The sequence below is a fragment of the Tupaia chinensis genome, unplaced genomic scaffold (assembly GCF_000334495.1).
Source record: "Tupaia chinensis unplaced genomic scaffold, TupChi_1.0 Scaffold143064_1, whole genome shotgun sequence".
Lineage (NCBI taxonomy): Eukaryota > Metazoa > Chordata > Mammalia > Scandentia > Tupaiidae > Tupaia > Tupaia belangeri.
Window position 1 is genome coordinate 831,655 of NW_006202908.1, and position 15,285 is coordinate 846,939.

At 46.7% G+C, this 15,285-nt stretch overlaps 1 pseudogene; it reads left to right on the top strand.

The window, feature by feature from the left end:
* Nucleotides 1-9,335: 9,335 nt before the first annotated feature.
* LOC102497647 (60S ribosomal protein L18a-like) overlaps nucleotides 9,336-15,285 on the top strand; it is a 15,866-nt pseudogene continuing 9,916 nt past the window's right edge.

Below are 15,285 nucleotides of genomic sequence, written 5' to 3' on the forward strand. Positions count from 1 at the left end.
TACATGAGATTGTCAGTGGAGTGAGTACAGGGTGAGAAGACTAGAAAAAGACTAGAAAAGTCCTAAGACAATGACTCCATCATGAAGAAGTACTAGTGGGAAGGAACTAGTCAGGGCAGGAAGAAAACGGGAACTTAGGGTGAGCTGGAAGCCATGGGAAGGAAGGGCCAATCAGCTGTGAGAGGTGCTACGGCTGATGTGGAAGAAGACCACCAGGCCCCATGGTCTGGTGTTTAAGGGAGCTGGATTCCATATGGCTGACCATGTAATTTGAGTCTGGGCCCTGGAGACTTGGGACACATACTGGGCGCATGTGCATGTGTGCCCAAAATCTCGATAGTGTGGGGAATTGAAGGGATTGTGACATGACTACAGCCCACTGAGCTGTGCCTTCTTCCTCTCCTGTGTCTCTGGTGAGAGCCTGTGTCCTCTGGCAATTTTTGTAGAGGTTTTTTTTTCCCTAGAGCACAAGCACTCGCTGGGTGTGTGTGTGTGTGGGGGGGGAGACAGAGACAATGAGAGGTGGATGCCATGCCACCATCCCTTCTCTTCTCTTCTCCTCCCAGGGGCTTGGGCATGCATGCAAATGCACCTGGTGTGAGTTTCAAGTCAAGGGGTCCGGGACTTGAACCATGGTCAGCCATGTGGGAGTCCAGTGACATACTGTTACACTATCTGCTAGTCCTCTTCTGGCAATTTTTTAAAAAGTGAAAATAAAAGATAACCACTGCAAATGCATAGCGTATGTAGCCAAGGGAAAGTCATTTTCAGTCTAGTCGGTAGAATAGGTTTAAGACAGGGCGGAGGAAAGCAGAGGCATGGTGTAGTGGCTGGGAGGGAAGTGAGGTCAAAAGGGGGCTGTCCATATCATCCCACCTACACTCGGTCTGTTTACGTGGGCTTCAGTGTGGTTCTCTGACAGGCCAAGGCTGGGACTGAGGAAGTGCTGTCCATGTTTTCAACGTTTTATTGATTTTTAGAACACGTAAAAATTTAATTTTTAGGTCTGTTTTAGATTCATAACAAAATTAAGCAGAAAAACAGAGATTCCCCATGTCTCTGTCCTCAACACAGACTCCCCCGCGTCCACGTCTCCCTCCAGAATGGGACGTTTGTTGCAACTGATGAACCAACGTGGACACATCATTATCTCCAGAAGTTCCTAGTGCAGGTTAGAGCTCACTCACGGTGCTCTATGTTCTGTGGGGTTTTGACAAATGTATTAATAACATTTTATATAGTACCTTAAAACAATGGTAAAGGAATGGATGCACTAGTAACCTTTCTATTGTGGTCAGCACACCTAACAGAGAATTTTAAAGTGCACACACAGTATTGTTAACTATAGGCACGCGTTGTAGCTCTTGAACTTGCTCAACCTGCGTAGCGGGAACTTTACACACATTGAACGGCAGCTCCCCATTTCCTTTCCCCAGCCCCTGACAATTGTTCTATTCTCTGTTTTGATCAGTTTGACTATTATTAATTTTTTTAGGTTATTATTATTAGCCTTAGGGTGTGTGTGCTCACTGGAGAAAGTCCGCGAGGAAAGGTGAGAAACCTCCCAGGGGCACGGCCACCACACTGCAATCCCTTCTTCATTCTCCTCTCAGGATCTTGGGCACACACACACATGCGCCTGGCAAGACCTGGGTCCAAGACTCAAATGACCATGTGGGAGTCCAGTGACTTCACCACCATGCCATCTGCTGGCCACGAGCTTAACTATAATAATAATAATAATTATTATTATTATTCTTTTTTCAGATAGCTGAATTGGCAAGGATGTGGGGAGCCTGGGATACTTGCACATCGTTGGTGGGAAGGTGAAAGGGTGCTGCTCCTGTGGAAAGCAGTATGGCGACTCCTCAGAAAGTTAACACAGAGCCACCATGTGATCCAGGAAGCCCGCTCTGGGTAGATATCCAGAGGAAACGAAACCTGTATGTCCAAGGGATATCTGCACTCCTGGGCTCATTCCGGAATGATTCACAGCAGCCAAGCTATGGGAACAAGCTAAATGTCTGTTGATAGATGAATGGAAAAGAATATGGGGTCAGAGCCTGGTGCGGTGGTAAAACACTGCTCTGTGACGCTGGCCCACACGGCAAGGTTCTGCGTTTGTGCTCTTGCTGAGTACGCTGGGTGGGCACACACGTGGCCGAGATCCGACGCTAGCCAAGGTGGAGGGGTGAGATCCTTTTGGCGATGAAGTCTCTCCCTCTTTCTCTGTCTCTTCATTGCTCTTCCTCATGGAAGAAGTAAATAAATACATTAAAAAGAAACACAATGTGTGCATTTGGTGTGTGTGTGTGTGTGTGTGTGTGTGTGTTAAGTACGTCTTAGTTGAACTGCTATAACAAACTACCAAAGACTGGATGGATTAAACAACAGACACTGCATGCTCACAGTTCTGGAAACCAAGAAGTTCAAGAACAAGGTGCTGGCAGACCTAATGTACGGTGAGGACCTGCTTCCTGACTTGTAGATGGCCATCCGCTTCGCTGGGCAGAGAGAGAGAGAGAGAAAGAGAGAGAGAGAGAGAGAGAATAAGCTCTCTGGTCACTCCCTATGGGGCACTAATCCCATCAACGAGAGCTTCACGCTCATGACCCAACTACCTCCCAAAGACCTCACTTCTTAATACCATCACAATAGCGACAGGACTTCAAGTTTTGAGAGGACATTCAGCCAATAATAATGGAGCATTATTTAGGCTTCATAAAAACAAACAAAAAACTCCCCCAAAAAACAGAAGGAAACCCTGCCATAGGTCATAACACTGATATATTTTCAAGACATTATGCTAAATGACATAAGCCAGTCCCAGGAAAACAAAACCACGTAATCCCACTTGTATGAAGTGTATCTATGATAAAAACAATATTTTAAAATAGTGTCCTATTTATTCCATTGTCAGTAACAGAAAGCACCTGAGTCTGCATCATTTTAGAGAATAAAGGGTTATTCAGCTCCTGCTTTGGAGGTTGAAGGTCCAGGGGCCACTCTGCTGAGTTCCTCAGGCCACGCTGGTGTCACGGCATGAGAGAACAGGCATGCACACCTCTGTGTGTTCACATGTGTGTCTCCCTCTCATAATTCCACCCCGTGCCAATCACAGGGTCCCACCCTAAGCACCGAATCGTTCCCAAAGGCCTTACCTTTGGATATCATGATGGTATTAAGCTGCTTCTTCAAAGGAAGAGGGAGCTTAATCCCTTCAGAATACAAGGCTCCAACAAGTTCCAACACATGGATTGGCTGGGGTGAGGGGCACTTGAAACCACAGCGAACAGTATTTTCTTTTTTTGGAGAGGTTTTTGCTATAGGGTGCTTGTGCTCGCCAGACAGACAGAGAGAGACAGAGAGACAGAAAGCGAGAAATTACCCTCCTCCCCCCCACCCCCGGGCAGATGGCCACGCCGCAACTACATGGGAGTCCAGTGACATAGCTATTACGCCAACTTCTGGTCCTGTAAACAGCATTTTAAATAAAGACATTCTAAAAATTGGTCATATTTCATCAAGTATAACCATGTGGGCTACTCAGGGTAAATATGATCAACCAGGGGTTGTAATTTCACAGAAGGACCCATCTTCTGCCTCTAAGACAGGGCTATCCCCACGACACCACAGAGAAAGCAGACAGCTGGGGCTCACTTAGGTCTCCAACTAATGCAAGCGCTGCTGGTGAGGCCATAGGCATGCTAGCCTGCTAGCCACGTGGGAACCAGGGGACTGTACAAACCACATTTTATATCATGAAAGAAGTTTTTTTTTAAGGAAGATTTTTGTTATAGGGCATGTGCTCTCGCTGGAGAGACAGAGAGAGACAGAGAGACAGAAAGCGAAAAATCGCCCCCCAAGGGGAATGGTCATGCCGCGATCCCTTCTCCTCTACCCTCCTTTTGGGATTTTTGGGCATGAACACACACGCCCCTGGTATGAGTTTTAAGCCACCGCGTCCTGGACTTGAACTACGGCTAACTACATGGGAATCCAGTAACATAACCATTATCTCATCTCCTGGTCCCTCATAAAAGAAATTTTAATATGTAGACCGTAAGATGAATTATACATTTAAATCTAGACATGTTCTAACTATGCAAAGCGCAGTTATAACAATATCTACAACATAATGCAACACTAGCTGCTAAGAAATTTACATGCCTCGGCTAATGATCACCACCCCCTGTGTAGCTGGAGCTGATAATGCCCTGATTACACATACACATGCAGAAGCTGAGGATCAAGCGGTTGGCAATGAACATCAGCTAGTGGCTGTCCTGGATCCTGAACCAAACTGCTGGTGTCTGATAGCCAAGTCCGTGTTTTTGTTTATTCTCTTGTGCCGTGGTATCTTACAATAAAACAGAAATAAGTAACTTTCTGGTCACTGCACACAATAATCTTCTTGGGGAAATGAAAACTTTGCATCTCAAGAATATAATACCATTTTGTCACCAAGATGGCGGGGTCGTTAAGGTGCCTGGATCCCACATGGCTGACGGCTCAGTTCAAGTCCTGGACCAGGTGGCTTTAAAAAAACACGCCAGGCGTGTGTGCATGCATGTCCAAAATCCCAGGAGGAGCATGGAGAAGGGAGTGCCTTGTGGCCATCCTCCCCAGGGCGGTGATTTCTGACTCTCCTCTCTCGTTCTCCTGTAGGTGCACATCAGTGATCACACACTGACTTCACGCCTCGGGGTGGGTGTGCATCTACATGTCACAAACCACGCTAAAGAGCCTCACTGTGCAAAGGCCAATGGTATGCCATGGCTGGCGTTTTCCCCCTTTCTGAAATACAAAGACACTCATTTTGGTCTCCAGTTTGCAGGTACAGCTTTGGAAATCACCTAGAAAATTCCACCCGCCCATTAGCCTAGGAAAAATAGCTGCTTTTTAAGTTTGATAAAAATTAGACTTGCTTTTCCATAGGAATGAGTGGATGGGTAGAAATGTATCATTTCTAGCTGATATGTTTGTGTACTGAGACCTGGAAAACATTTCAGAACCAACAGTCCTAAATAGTTAGGCTAATTGGAATTCTGTTCTGTAATGCTTATTACACTTACTGATGACATGAAATCTTAACTTGTAACATAAAAATTAAATGAAGCCCACCTCAGGGTATGTCTTGTCTTTCTTTCCTTTTCTTTCTTTCTTTTTATATTTTTTTTTTGAGAGATTTTTGCTATAGGGCATGTGTGCTCGCTGGAGAGACAGAGAGAGACAGAAAGTGAGAAATCACCCCCGGTGGGGGGGCGGGGGCGGTGGCCACGCTACAATCCCTTCTCCTACATTCTCCTCTTGGGATCTTGGACATGCACGCAACGCACCTGGCGTGAGTTAAGTCACTGGGTCTGGGACTCAAGCCATAGTCGACTATGTGAGAGTCCAGCGATGTAACCATCACACCATCTGTGGGACCCAGGACCGTCTTTTCAAAAAGTCACGTACTAAACTACAAGATCAAGAAAACCTCAAAAAAAAAAATTTTTTTTTTTTAATTTTGTAGCTAGGATCTCCCTGTGTCATGGTCCCCCACCGCAGCCTCCCGAGTGCTGGATTACAGGGCACCTCTCTGCACCCTGCCCTTAGAGAGGACCGGGGATGGAAACTGTGCCTCCCCTGTGGCCTCTCCTGCCAAGCTTTTCTAACTCTTTAGCACGATGACCTTGTGGTAGTGAGGGAACGTTTCAAAGAACCTGGATGGGGGTGGTGGTCATGCCACGTACACCTTCCCTTTTCTCACCGGAGTCAGACAGAGGTGGAGTGTTGCACCGCATTGGCATGCAGCATCTGCAGCAGGACGTGACTTTGTTGTGCCTACTCCTGCAGAATGGCCTCAGCCCCAGCTTGGGCTGTTTACAAAAAAAACATTTCACTCTCCTGAGCCCAAATCTAACAGTCCTAAATGTGGCACTCAGAAAGGGAAACAAAAAGCCCTATTTATTTGATATTGTGAACCCAAAAGAAATGATAACGAGTAGCTTTCAGTGCCCTTTTTCGGGTCCAAATCAGCAGCATCTTACTATCTGGGCACTCTTTCTCAGGAGGGTTGTAGGTGGCCGAAGAGGAGATGTTAGTGACCTCTCTTATAGAGTGGCTTGGCTGCAGTTGATTCCCTGTTTCCTGTTACCTGGCTTGTTCTCTGGGAGGACCTGAGAAGGAGGCATTAGGTCCTTAAGTACTGTGGTAGATTACCAGAAGTGGACACAGATTATTGGACTTTTCTCAGTTCCCCACCACTGCAATCGGGGCTGCCTTGCAACCTCTGAGCAGTACAATGCAATAGGAGTGAGGCTGCTCACTCTCACCAAGAGCCCTTACTGCGGCTTCTCCTGCTGCTGGGAACTTTCTGTCTGCACGCTGCCTGCTGTGGGGTGGAGCACCATTGTGGGAGAGGTCCCATACCACAGCCTCCCCAACCTTCCCAGGCCTAGGTAGGTGAGGGAGCCTTGCCGGGAACAGCTGTGCTGGGAGCAGACCAGGAGGAACCCTATATGGTCTGGCCCAAATTGCTGAAGTTTTGGATAGCTTGTTACACAGCAGCAGATAACTGCTACAAACATTATCTGAAAAACAACACTGTGCCCCATATCACCCCCTGTAGTGTTTTCCCCTCTTCTGTCTTCCATTCCGCTGTACGGAGATGAAGTCTAACAGATTCTTACCTGGCAGAGGTGATTATGTCAGCAACGGCACTACCTATTTTAAGGACACAAGCTTAACTGGAAATAGAAAGGTGTCTCTAGAGAAGGTGTGGGGGCCAACAAAAGATGAACTGTAGTCCACTGTACGTGTGAGGTCAAGAGACAAGTATTCTTCCGGGTTGAAGGAGCTATAGAAAAGGTCTCAGTGTTGATACTCTCCGGGATCAACAGAATGGCCTCACAGAATAAAAGGTAAAGTTCAAAACTGCCGAGAAAGGAGCACGTCGCACTTAGGAAGTACCGGCGTGACTCCCTCCTCACTCTCCTGCTTTCTGCCCCACTCTGCCTTGACCTTCAGCGTCAGAGGCCATACGAGACACTGGGGCGCAAAGTAAGAAGAGGAAAAGGATTCTGCCCCAACTTCTGTGGCCTCCCCCTACAGAACATGCCAGCAGGGGCAGGTTGTGCTCGAGTAAATTGAACGGAAAGACTTGCTTGTGACAAGGTGGCACCTCAGAGGGCCTGCCACTCAGCGACCTAATCCTCAGCGAAGCCCTCCTTTCCTGCAGAAAGTTCCTACATAACTTTTGCTCTTGGTGTTCTGCAAATGCAGCTCAGAGGAATCAAGGCCCACCCCTGGGATCATGCACTGCTACCTTGTCAGGTCACATGGGAGGTCTGGGTTCAATTCCTGGCCCACCCTGGAAGGTCTGTAAAAAGCTTGGGAGTAGCACTTGCTTGTAACTCCAGCTACTCAGGAGGCTGAGGCAGGAGGGTCTCAGCACAGCCAGACCCTGTGGAGAAGAACACCACGCACACGCACACACACACACACACACACACACTCAAGGAAAAAAAAAAAAAAGGAAAGAAAGGAATTGGAGAATTACCTGGCTCAGAGGCAGCAAATGATTTCTGAGGTTCATAGTCTCGAAGATGTTCCTGGAGATACACGAGCTCCCATCACATGAGTCTCCATAGGGAACTGGGCAGCAAGGGCAGAGGGAGCCTTCGTGGGGACACCCAACCTGCTCTATGCACAGCCGGGGTCTTGGGCTGGTATTGATAGCATAGCTGATGAGACATAATAGATTTCACTCAGCACCAGATCCACTGACCTTTATAAAAGGAGACGAACGGGCTACAGGTTTAAATGCAAAATGATCCAACTTTTAGAAGAAAAGGGAGACAAAATCCTCAAGCTTTTAGATTTGACACCAAAAGCATGATCTATATTTTAAAAATTTAATATATTGGACCTCAACAAAATTTGACACTTGCTCTATAAGAGACACCATTAAGAAGACTAAAAGACAAACTACGGAATAGGAGGAAATATTTGAAAACCCTATATTCAACCAAGGGTCACATCTGGAATATAGAAAGAAGGCCCAAAACTCATTAATAAAAAAATCATTTTAGAAACTAAGGAAAAGACATGAACAGACATTTTACTGAAGAGGCTATACAGATAGCAAATAAGCACATGAAAAGTTGCTCAACCTCCTTAGCCACGGGTGAAATGCAAATTAAAACCACACTGAGATAACCACACACCTACTAGAATGACTAAGATGTAAAAACCGTGTTAATCAAATGCTGATGGGGATGCAGAGGAACTGGATCACTCCTACATTGCTGGCGAGAACACAGAGGGGGGTGGCCACCCAGTCCTAGGGTTTCCTATCAGATAAACACGCTCCTGCTCTGGCGCCAGCATCACTCTCCTGAGCGTTATCCCAGGGAGTGGAAACCTGTATTCACACAAAACCTGTACAAGGATGTTCCTAGCAGCTTGAGTCCTAATAGCTGGCAACTGGGGGACCGGCAGATGGCATGGTGGTTAAGGCATTGGACTCCCACATGACTGACTGTGGGTCGAGTCCTAAACCTGATGGCTTGCTTTCTTGCTTTTTTTCTCTCTCTCTCTCTCTGGTGAGTGTATATGCCCTATAGCAAATTAAAAAATATTAATGAAATGAAATTAATTTTTAAAAATAGCTTATGATTGAAAACAACCCAGATGACCTTCAGTGGGTAAGAGTTTAACGGCCTGTAATATGCCCTACCACGCACACTGTTCAGCAGTAACAAGAAACGAACCATGCATCTGAGCAATGATTTAGATGACTCTCTAGGGAATTACGCTGCGTGAAAAACACCAATCCCAAAAGCTACATATTGCATCATTTTATTTATTATTACTATTATTATTATTATTGGAGAGGTTTTTGCTATAGTCCATGTGCATTTGCCAGAAAGACAGAGACAGAGAGACAGAAAGCAAGTAATCAACCCCAGGGGGGATGGCCACGCCGCAATCCCTTCTTCATCCTCCTCTTGGGATCTTGGGCATGCACGCACACATGCCTGGCATGAGTTTAAGCCACTATTTAATATTCTCTTTTAAAAAATTTTTGCCATGGGGCACATGTGCTCACTGAGAGAGAAGGGGAGAGGGGGAGAGAGAGAAAGCCCCCATGGGGAGTGGTCACTCTGTAATCCTGTCTCCTCCATTTCTCTCTTCTCGAGATTTTGGGCACGCACATGTCCCTTGCATTTTTCAAGCTGCCTGCCTGGGACTCAAACTAGACGGTTGGCCATGTGGGGTCCAGCTGCCCCAACACCTGCACCCCTGGCTGGCCCACACAACATTCCTGAATTAACAGTATTACCGAGATGAGCACAGATTTGAGGCTTAGGGTGGGAGGGACAGGGGTGGCTGTGAAGCGGCAGCGTGAGAGCCTTGTGATCGCGGAGCCGTTCTGTCCCGTGAGTGAGCTCTGCCGACTGTCCAATGCCGAGTCCCTCCGGCGATACTGGACGGCAGTAAAGCAAGATGTTTCTATCGACAGAAACCAGGAGAAGGGCACATGGCATCTCCACGTACATTTTTTTTTGTAACCTCCCACGAATCTACAATCTTCTCAAACTAGAAATTTAAAACAAAACAAGCCAAAAATGACACAGGGCAGGCAGTGTTTTGCACACAGCAGAAAGAAGGATGAGGTGTGGTGCTGCAGGCACACACTGCCATAGGCTCGTCATCGCTCGAGAGTCAGGGCGATGAGGCTGTGCGGGTGGGGACCAGCCCTGCTCCCCCGAGCCCGCTGGGAAAGGGCTTCCCGTGTCCAGTGCAGCTTCACCTCCCCAATGCTAGTTACTCATTACCCGACAAGCAGCCTCAGCAATGAGCGGCCAGGGCTTTCATAATGGTTTGTCCTCCCCGGGGCCACGTGCTATCATTTGGCCCCTCGTGTACTGGCATTGGGAGGTGGCGAGAGCTTTAAGGGCAAGACCCACTTTCAAGGTGGACGGCACCATGCAGTCAGCTGGGAGCAGGGGAGGACCAGCATAGGAGGTGGAGAAGTGTGTTCTCTCTTCCTCACTGTTCAAGTTGCCGCGGACCTGCCTGCGTCTCTCTGCCATCTATGCCAAAGGCCAGTTCCCTGTGCTCGGACTTTGCAGCCACGAGACTCGTGAAATAAGCCCCTATTTTGTGAAGCTCACCTGGTCTCAGGTGCAGTTGCTTATCAGCACGGTAAGGGGCGACACAGGGGCGCAGGTGCAGGGTCTGGCACCTAAACCTGGGGAAATGCTCATTATCTCGGGTCTCACGTGGGTACCCTGTAACAGGTTCTTGAGTCAGTGCGGTAAAGGATGTGCAGTAAAGGGTCAGACCTCCAGCATCACGGCAAGCTAGAGGAAAGCTGCAAATGGCTCCCAGCCTTTCCTCCTCCCACTTCAGGGTCATTCAAAGACATCAGCTGGTGGCCACCACTCAGAGCTGGGCCGCAAGGTGAGCTGTAGCCTGCACTCAGCGTACACCTATGAGAGTGAGACTTCAGCAGCCCGGGTCAGTGCCCGGGGCCGGGGAGATGTGCACACCCTACTCCTTAGCAGAAACCAGCCCTGGGAGGAGGCGATTCTTCCTCATTTTAGCAAGCAGAGTTTAAAATATACACACTTCTATTCATACCATTGTATTGATCCTCGGGAAATACAGAGTATCGTTCCAAAAATGCAGAAGAAAGCCTCTATCCGAAAATGATTAACTATAGAAATCAGAAGAAAGTTTAATTAATGATCAGGCATCTTTTTCTTTTTTAAGAATTATTTACTTTACTTTAATTTATTCATTTATTTACATTTGACCAGAGAGAGAAAGAGAGAGAGGGAAAGTGAGAAAGCAAGCCACCAGGTCCAGGACTCAAACCGTGGTCGACCACATGGGAGTGTCCAGTGCCTTAACCACCATGCCACCTACTGGTCCCCAATCAGGCATATTTTAACTTAGGTTTTTGCCACAGAGCACATGTGCTTGCTGGAGAGAGACAGAGAGAGACAGAGAGGGAAGTGAGAAATCACACTCACATACATACCCCAGAGGGTATGGCCACACCATAATCCCTTCTCCTCCATTCTTCTCTCCATATTTTGTACACACATGCACATGCACCCATGTAATTCTTCTAATTTAGATTTATTTATTATCATCGTAACACCTGTGTCATTTTCAAGCTGCCAGGTCCAAGATGCAAATTGTGGTCAGCCATGTGGGAGTCCAGCGTCTGGACCACCACACCACCTACTGGCCCCAATCATCAGGCGTCTTGATTAGAATGAAAAAACTAATAACGTTCTCAATGACGAAAGAAAACAAAAATGAAACAGTGTATCAGAATTTTAAAAAGCTGGGAGAGATAAGAAGGTGATACAAAACCAATAACATCTATATAATTGCAAAGGATGAGGCTTGGCCTTTCCTCACTACGGAAACCACACCTGAGTATTAAGAGAATAAGAAACGGAAGCAAAACCCATTTCCAGTGAAATGAGGGGACATCTATAACCTGAGCCACAACGTGCACTGGGTCGTCAAAAAAACTGTAGAAAGTGTGGATTTTATGGGCCAGCCCCTGGCTTTGTGGTTAAGGTGACTGGATGCCACAGGGCAGGCTGTACGGTTTGAGTCCCTGACCCAGCAGCTTAAGAAACATGTGGGGCACGTGCACATGTGTGCCCAAAATCCTGAAAGGAGGGAGAAACGGAGAGGGGACTGCAGTGGGACCATCCTCCATAGGGGTGCTTTCTCACTTTCTCTGTCTCTAGTGAGCACATGTGCCCTCTGGCAACATTTTTAAAAAGAAAACACGTATTATGAAAAAGATTATGCATTGATTTCAAACATTTTTGTACCCAGATAAACTCATACTTTAATTCCAATTTCCCATGAACTGTTTAAATTCCCTTCCTACAAGGAAGGACTGACCAAAGGAGGAAGGTCAAACAGAAGTATGGACCTGCTGGGAGGGGTGCCCACAGCGGCAGAGCTCAGTGACGAGGGCTGAGGTCCGCTGGTTGCAAAGCTATTGTTTCAGCCTGAAATCTGGCTCCCTTCTCTTATGCTTTGTGCTGCTGGACTCTCACATTTCTTCTGGGCTGGCTCTGTGGCCTAGTGGTTTAAAGAGCAGGGTCCTACATGGTCAACCCTAGTTCAATCCTGGCTTTGGCAGTTTAAAAAACATGCCCAATGCATATGCTTGTATATCCCCAATCCTGACAGACTAGAGAAATGGGGAAGGGACTGTGGTTTGACCACACCCCACTGGGGGCAGGGAGTTCTCCTCTCTCTTTCCCCCTCTCTCTCTCCCTCTCTCTCCCTCCGTCTGTCTGTCTGGTGAGCATGCACATCCTTGACAGTTAAAAAGAACTCATGTCTTCTGCTGGATCCTACCAGTAGAGTGTGCCAAGATGAGAGAAAAGAGAAGAGGAAAATGTCAAGGGAAGCAGTTCTTTATCCACCAGTGGCAAGTGGTTACAGTTTCCAGTTTTCTCTGCCTTCCCAGAACACCAGCCTCGTTGCCAGCCCTCGGAAATGCCAGCATCAGCTGACTAGTGCTGCCCCTAACGGCCCGGCCCCCGGCCCCTGGCCCCCAGGCTCCCAGGTCCCCACCATCCCAGTCCCTCATGCTGACGGTGGTAGCTGCCTGCTGCAGTGGCCATCTCTGATTTAATGCAGGGACCTCTTCTTGCACTTTCCTACCCTCCAATTTTTATTGCACCAGACCCAGCACCATTTTAACAATTCCTACATTAAATTTGTGTTGCTAAAATAACAGGTGGGGTTCTGTTTTCCCAGACCCGGCTGACAGGAAAATCTCCATCCTTGCCGGAAGGAAAGCACACGTCCTAAGAGGCAAAGTTAATCAATGAACCATTCTCAACTCTTTCCTGGACTCGGATCGAATGATGCTCCCAGAAGCAGAGTAGGTGGTGCTGGATAAACCGACATCTGGGCGGATGGCTGAGTGCAGAAAGGTGCTCTTGGTGAAACGCCGGGGGAGGAAAGTGACAGGGCCCAGAGCCAGCTGCAGTATCTGTCCTGTGGTCCAGGGAGGAGTCGTGCATGGGAGAATGCTCCGGCAAGGTCCTCAGGAAGCTCCGCCAGCGCGGAGCACTGCCTGCTCTGGGACGTGAGCTCCCAGAGATTGGCTGTCCAGGAGGAGTTCATCTCATTGGAGACAGCAGCAATTCTAAGTGAACGGGAAGTAACTTACGTGCAGACACACTACGACTGAGGTGAGAAAGCAGCAGCATAAGAACGTTCAATCCCTCAAAGGCGGAGCCACGGCCAGGGGTGAAGGTGAAGGCAGAGAAGTGACATGCCAGGAAAATGCGAGGAATAGCACAGAGGCAGGAAGCAGCTGTCCGGCCCACCCCAGACAGTCTACACAGGCTGCTGAAAGCATTAGATTAGAATGTGGTTCCCAGGGTTGGAGTCGTTTTGCATTTGCATTGCTTTTAAGAAAAGAATGTGATGAGAACTATCAAATTTTAATTATACTTAAAGGGAAATGGCAGACTAAGTGCCTGGGCTCTTTATTTTAAAAGAATTCCAGATGTATTTTCACTAGTAAATTGAAAGAGAGGGAGTTAAAAGTTTTCCATGGCCAGCAATCAATACCGATAGCACTCACAAATAGAATGAATCTATACTATGTAGGTTTTATTTGTTTTAGAAAGTATATGGTTAAAATTCAGCATCTAATTATAAGAAAAAAATTTAAAATAAACAAAAAACTCCGAGAAAGCTAAAAACAGAATGTTAGGTCCTGGACACAATACAGATGATCAAGCTTAATAGACAACATTATACTTTTATAAATTACCTAATAAATTACCATTAAATAAAGAAGAGATCAAAGATAATTGCTATCCAAAAAATACCTATTCGTATTTGTGAGTAGAACAAAAAAAATACACTAAACAGCTTTACCAAATGAATTCAGGGACCATGAAAATTTGAAATGAGTATAGCGACATTGGCACATAAATTATCTCTGTCTTTGAGCTGCTGAGTTTGCTGCACTGTATTTAGATGTAGGGTTTCATTACCTACCAAGATCTCTGACAACCATAGGTCTTTGAAATTTTCTAACAGAAGTCTTTCTTGTGTCTTTTATTCTTGTAAATAGATTATTAAATTTCATCAGTAACTATCAGGTATAAAGGAAACAAAGCAGAAATATTGATTGAAAACGGTAATTGCTGAAATAAGGAACTTGGGCAAAGGTGCACCTATCAGAATGGATTCCACCAGAGGAATATTTCATGAGCAGCAGATTGGACCAGTGAGCCCTCCCAGGGAGCATGAGAAGTGATACAATTGCTATATCCAGAGAATAGCAGCGCTGAAAGGACAGGAAAAACAAACGGAAGCGTGGAATCATTTGAAAAAATTTTTAACTAAAATTTCTAAAACTTTCAGAGAGACAAAACAAATCACATGCAAGGACCAAAGACACTGGAATTCCCAACGGCATCATTGGGGACAAGAAGACAGCAGGGAGCCTCTAGGGTTGCTTTAGTTTTGTTTCTTTTTGATTTTGTTTTTGTCATAAGGCACATGTGCTCACTAGGGTTTGTGTGAGTGTGGGTGACAAAATGAAAAATCACTCCTGGGGGGGGGTGGCCACTCCACAATCCCTTCTCCTCATGTGATTTGGGGCATACATGTGGCAGGTTGGGACTTGAACCGTGGTCAGCCACGTGGGAGTCCAGCACCTTAACTACTATACCACCTACCGGCCCCAAGCAGGGACACACTTTACAGAGCTGAATGGGTCTACGTAAAACATGGGGAGGAATTTCTTTTTTGCTTGGGAGAGAGAGAAAGTGAGAAAGCAAGCCAGAGAAGAGAGGTGGGCAGAGAGATCTGTGGCTGGAGACTACGGTGAGCCGCCAAGAGCAGCTTCCGAGTGGTGAAGCAGCCCGCCACTTCTTCAGGAAAGGACTTTTCAGATTCAGTTTAATGTGATTTATCTTCTTATGTTGCAAACTACTCTCTGATACACATTCTGTTTTTAGCTTTCTAAGAGTTAAACATTTTTTTCCTTATAATTAGATGCTGAATTTTAACCATATACTTTCTAAAACAAATAAAAGTCACATAGTATAGATTCGTTCTATTTGTAAGTGCTATCGGTATTGATTGCTGTCTATGTCGCTGGACTCCCACGTAGTCAAACCACAGTTCGAGTTCCAGGCCCAGTGGCTTAAACTCACGCTGGGCGCGTGTGCGTGCGTGCCCAAGATCCCGAGAGGAGAATGGAGGAGAAGGGATTGC